This window comes from Marmota flaviventris, chromosome 9, assembly GCF_047511675.1.
Source record: "Marmota flaviventris isolate mMarFla1 chromosome 9, mMarFla1.hap1, whole genome shotgun sequence".
Lineage (NCBI taxonomy): Eukaryota > Metazoa > Chordata > Mammalia > Rodentia > Sciuridae > Marmota > Marmota flaviventris.
The window spans coordinates 46,387,694-46,393,693 of NC_092506.1; positions in this window are offsets into that span (position 1 = coordinate 46,387,694).

Consider the following 6,000-nt stretch of genomic DNA (forward strand, 5'->3'; position numbering starts at 1 on the left):
AAAAGTGTTGAAAGTTCCAAATGATAGGGGGTATGAGCTCCCTGAGGTGAAGAGGCTCTTGGTCCTAATGGGTTTGACCCAAGCCAGGACTCTTAGAGCCTGTACTCACGGAGCAGTGCTGTGTGTCCTTGCCCAGAATTCTGCCTTCTGCATTGTCAATAAAGCCTCCCCTTCGTGACCTAAACTCTGAGCTGTTCTTGCTGGGGAGGCAGCAAGTATGCTGGTGGAAAGGGAGGGTGGGGCTGGCAGCTGTCACCCCACATTCAAGAAGTACTGTGAGCCCTAGCAGGGAGTCCAGGAAAGGGAGCTGAGGCTGGCTCCTCCTCCCCCAGCTCAGGGGCACTTCCCCCTCCTCAGGTGACCTAGTACTGCCAGCAGTCTAGCTACCTCTTTTTTTTTTTTTTTTTTGCATCCAGAAGGCCTTATAGCCCTGGGCCCTGCCTCCCTCCCAGGGATCTATTGGAAGGCAAGGTACCTAGGGAGAGGAACGGGGTCATTACAGGCATAAGGGTTGTGGTTGGGAGGTGAATTTTCCAGACATATGCCTGGGTCCAAATCCTGGCTGTAGCTATATGACTTAGGCCAAGTAACTCTCTGTCTCTGTTGCCTTATCTATGCTGACTGTATCTACTTCATAGAACTGTAGGTGTAAGTGAAAAGCATATGTAAATGTCAAAGTGCCTGGTCTGTAATAAGTGTTCAATAGTTAATTATGAGAAAACTGACCAAGCAAGCATTAAGAGAGAAAGTGTGTTTATGGTTTCCTGCAGTGATGCATTTCTTTGCTTGGTCTTACTTTCTACACGTGTCCCTTCCAGCTAAGGATTAGAGGGGTTGTGGCAACCTGTAGCCATATAAGTGGTCTTAGAAGGGTTATGATCATTTCCTCCCACATGAAGTCTCTTCAGTAGTTTCCCATTACTTTCTGGATCCAGGCTAGACTTCTTAGCCAGCCATTTCAGGACTTGACTCCTTTCTACCCTACATTCCACTGTTCTCTTGCCAGAATAATTTGCACCCTGATTCAGCCAGTTCCCTAACTATCTGTGTGTCCCCTCCTTGCACATAACTGAGGTTCTGACTTTCAAGCCTTTTGTTATGATTTCCCCTTTGCCTGACCTGCCCAGGCCTCATCTCTGCTAAAATCCATAGAAGTTCCGACCCAGTGATGTCTCCTCAAAGCCTTTCCTGGTTTCTCTGGAGAAAAACTGTCCTTTCCCTGAGCAGTCTCCTCTGCCTGTGTTTATGACCCCAAAGTTCATGGCTTCTTGGGATTAGGAATTGTGTCTGATTCAACATTGGGTCTGACACTGAGTAGGTACTGAGTGAAGGAATCGATGGATGCATGGTGGACAGATGAATGGATGATGTACAGAACCACAAGCCAGAGTCATTACTAAAAAGAAGCCTGCAGACTGGGCTGTGGTTGGATCAGTAAGGGTCTGTCACAGGCTGCCAAGAGAAAGCCAAGGGGTCCAGGAAGTTGCTGCTGCTTGTGTGAGCTATAAACTTTCTTCTTCCTCACCCACATAGTCCCTGGCACTGATTCCCTTCCTTGCAAAGCTGACCCATTTCTGGTTCAAAGAAGAGATTGAAAAGCTAGTCAGAGTCTGCCCGGAGTTTTGAGGGTCTGGCTTTTGGAACTTAATTTGGTCAAACCCTAAGGCCATGGGAGAGGCCAGAGTCACTAACAAGGAGCCCCTTGGTCACAGCATCTTTGGAGTCCCATCCAGAATAACTTTCCTCCAACCCCTTACAGACCTTAAGTGGCTGGTGACAGCCTGACATCTGCAGAACTGGGGTCTCAGCGCCACCTTCTGGCCACAAGGAAGACTTACATGATCCCGGAAAATTGGAGCTGCTGGTCCTTCCATTTCTGACCACTCTAAGGGAGATCCCCAGCCTTAAGGCTTAGATTAGAGAGAAGCCGGAAAGTTCCTCGATAGCTTGTCTAAGCCATCCTTGCCCCCACATGATCAAAATATATAGTATAACTCGGGAGTTCCCAGGGCCTGTCTGAGTCCCAGATTTGAGACTGACAACAGGCTCAGCTATGTTAAATGACAGTACAGATTATGCCCCAAACACCCAGAATCAGAGGGGCCTCACAGATACTTTCTCTAAGCTACATGTATGGTGAACCCTCCCTCCTCCTCTTGCTTGCATAAGCCCTGGGCTCCTTGCCTTCCAGACTACTCTGTCCCCAGTCAGTGATGATGCAGCCCAAGGGGGCAGATCTTCTAAACCTCTGTCACCAACTCACATCAATGGTGTGACATGTCCCAGGCCTTAGTCCTGAGCTCCACAGGTTAGTGAAGTCAGGCTACCCACTTCTTGTTATGAAAACAACCTGATAGTCATAAGCTGGGCAAACATAAGTTCTTTTATTCCATTCCAATCTTAATTTCTAATATCTCTAACATTCAAATCATATACTTCACACAATGATGTATAGAGTGATCACAGAAAAACTAAGAAATAGTTAACATGGCTGCAGGATTCCAGAATGCTGAGCCAAGAGCACAAGCAAAGAGAGATAAGAAGGCAAAGATAGTCAATGTAGGTGGTCAGAAAAGGATTTTTTAAAATATTTTTATTAGAGCATCATAATTATATAGTAATTGGGTTAATTTTTACAAACTCATACATGCAAGGAATTTGATTTAAAGCCCAATTCCCCCGCTTCTCTCCTCTTATTCTCCCTTCTCTCCTTTATTAAACTACCTTTCTTCTATATATGCATAAAAGTAAAATTCCCTTTGGTATCTTTATATACAAATATAACATGATTTTGCTAAATTATTCTCATTTACCTTCTTCTTTCTCTTCCTTCTTCCCTGTCACTCTATATCTACTCCCCTGATCTTTGTATATCTACCAAAAGCATAGGACAGATAGTAGTTGTTTCCTTGTACAAAGAAAGTACAGAATCATTTTACCTTGGCAGTTGTCTCAAAATGGAGTAGCTTATGGAAAACTACTGCTTTCCAAAATGGATTAACTCAGGGTCAGGCACAGCCTGCAAACCACTATTCTGTATCTCATGAAGTAACTGAGATCAGAGCATAGCCTGCTCTTCACAGTGTAGGATGGAGCTGTCTGTGCAAGCTACCCCTGGACCCAGGCTGATCATAGCCTTCTCTTCCACTTTCAGTGGCGTCATTGCCATATGTCTGTCATGATAGCATCTGGATATCAGAGAAAGGCAAGAAATATGACAGTAATCACAAATATTGCAAGAAACATTTGAAAACCACTTTAGATCCAGTTTTTTCATTAGCTTAGATCCAACTAGGAGAATAAATCTCTTGAATCAGTCTTGGATAAGCGGTTTTTTTCATTGACTGATAGCTCTCCCTAACACATTTACAGTGAGAAGTATTTACTCTTGCAGATCTTGCCTTGGCAGGCCCATAAATACTTGATGGCAATGTGTTTTTCTAGAACCATTTTAACCAACACATTTACATTGGTCCCTTGGGCCTCTAACGCTTGTGCTATTTTATTTGCTATTTGGGCCATAGTTAGGGATTGAGTTTAGAAACTTCTAGTGAAGGTCAGGAATTCTCAGTCAAACCAGTAAGATCTAGTGGTAAGTCAATCCATTGAGGTACTAATAAAATATGAGCAAGTAGGGGAAGGAATTTCCCTGTCTCAGCCAGCAGTTTCTGTAGGTATGAGAATAATGCAGACCACACTGTTCAAAGACCTCATCAGGTTCAATTCACTGTGAGCCTCATATTATATGGAGAGACACAGGGAGGCTCCACAATGTGTCTCCCCAGCTTCACAAAGCAACACATGGAAATCAGATGGGAAAGTTCTTCCCCAACACATCGGAAAACACACAGAGACACACACAAAATACCCCAGCTTCAATCCTAAGAACAGCCCACAATCTTTCCTGTGATCAAGAACTCTAGGGCTGGGGATGTGGCTCAAGCGGTAGAGCACTCGCCTGGCATGTGCGGGGCGCTGGGTTCAATCCTCAGCACCACATAAAAAAAAAATTAAAAAAATAAAAATGTTGTGTCCACCGAAAACTAAAAAATAAATATTAAAAAAATTGGGGGCTGGGGATGTGGCTCAAGCGGTAGCACACTCGCCTGGCTTGCGTGCGGCCCAGGTTCAATCCTCAACGTCACATACAAACAAAGATGTTGTGTCTGCCGAAAACTAAAAAAAATAAATATTAAAAAACTCTCTCTCTCTCTCTCTCTCTCTCTCTCTCTTAAAAAAAAATTCTCTCTCTTAAAAAAAAAAAAAGAACTCTAGGAGCCAAGTTCAAGACTCAGGGCTACATTTTATTGAGGAACCCCTTACCTTTTACAACAATAAAATGCAAGTGATACAATCAGTCCAAAACAGGGGAAAGAATGAAACCTACTGACAAGGACCAAAGGGACCACAAAACTGCTACTAGAATCTATGTGATTAATGTCATTTTTCCTGTCAGAGATCTAACCACCCACCTTCTGCCACAAATCTCAGCACCTCTATTCCTATCGTGTATATTTTCACACATGAGAGTATTTAGCACATGTCAGAAAAATTGCACTATTGCACACTGCACACCTCATACGCATACCACACTCATCTTCAAAGTTTCCATACCTCACCATCTTCTATCATCTATATTCTTATCACCCAGACAAACCCCTCATGCCAACCACACAGAGCATGTTTCAATTTCACACTCTCCATCCCCCCGCATACATCCTGCACACTCCATTCACACATACCTCTGGCCCTTACTTTCAGAAACAGTTCCTTTCTCCCTCTAGGAGCCATCTGGCACATCCAGATCACATCCCTCAGAGTCCCTAGGTAGCCCTTACCTTCCTTACACCTCTCAGCTCAGGAAGATGCATTTGATCCATAGGGTCATCCTATCGAAGACCAGAGCCATGACCAAGGCAACCAGTATATAAGCTCAAAAAACCCCACCCTACCAGCAAGAGGGGTTCTGCAGTAAACTGTGTTATCCTAAGGATTTGATGTGCTTGCAGAAAACCCTGGGCATCTTCAAGACCATCCTACAATGGCTTCCTCATCTTGGGGCACAGCCTGTAAGACAGGACTACTGATATAACCTTTTAGTCAAGAGTTCATGGTGGACATGGAGCCTGACTAGAAGGGCAGGTCCTGGCAGGGATGGTCCCTGGTTCCTGATAACCCCTATCCTCAGGAGCCTCAGATGGGAAACTGGATGTAAACAGCTTTGAAAAATGTAGTTTATTTTTCTCTCACACAAATGGACTAGCCCAGGGCCGGTATGGCAATACTGTGACCATCCTTTTATCTTGTCACTCTGCCATCCTTAGCATGTAGCCTCCACCTTATATTTGGAAATGGATTTTTTCATCTTCAGCCATCATCATTTGGTATTCCACCATTGTACAGGAATGATGAAGAAAAGAGGGAGATAAGAGTTTTTTTCTTTAAGGCACCCTTTTATTCAAGGGTACTTCCCAGAAGGAGCACTTGGTACTTTTGATTATATCCAGAACTACTAGACTCTAAGTTCACATGGCTATATCTACCTGGAGTAGAATTTGGGCAAGTTGTCATGTGGAGCTAAATATGCTTAGAATTAGTAGTCTCTATTACAATGTATCTGAAAGGTGTCTGATAACAAACAGTTTAAGAAACCCTGCTTTACAAAAATATTGGCACAAACACACCCAGAATATGAAACCTATGCAGTGTCCAATTCAGTTTACTTACCTTTGCTAAAGGCTTGCCTTGGGTCAGTCATTGGGCTGATAATAAGGAGTCCTTATCTACCCTCAGGGAGTTCCCAGTTTGGTGTGGTGAGACTCCAGCTCATTGTTGGGCATGGTTGTAGGGGGAAGAGCAAGTAGTCAATGCCAGTCCTTCTAGTCCTGATCAACTACAAAGTGGTGATGGGGAGGGGGAGATATTTCTGAAGGTCATAGCCCAGAGGCTCAGGACATTAAAAGAATGAAATTTAATCATAAGATTATGACTCTGTCTCCC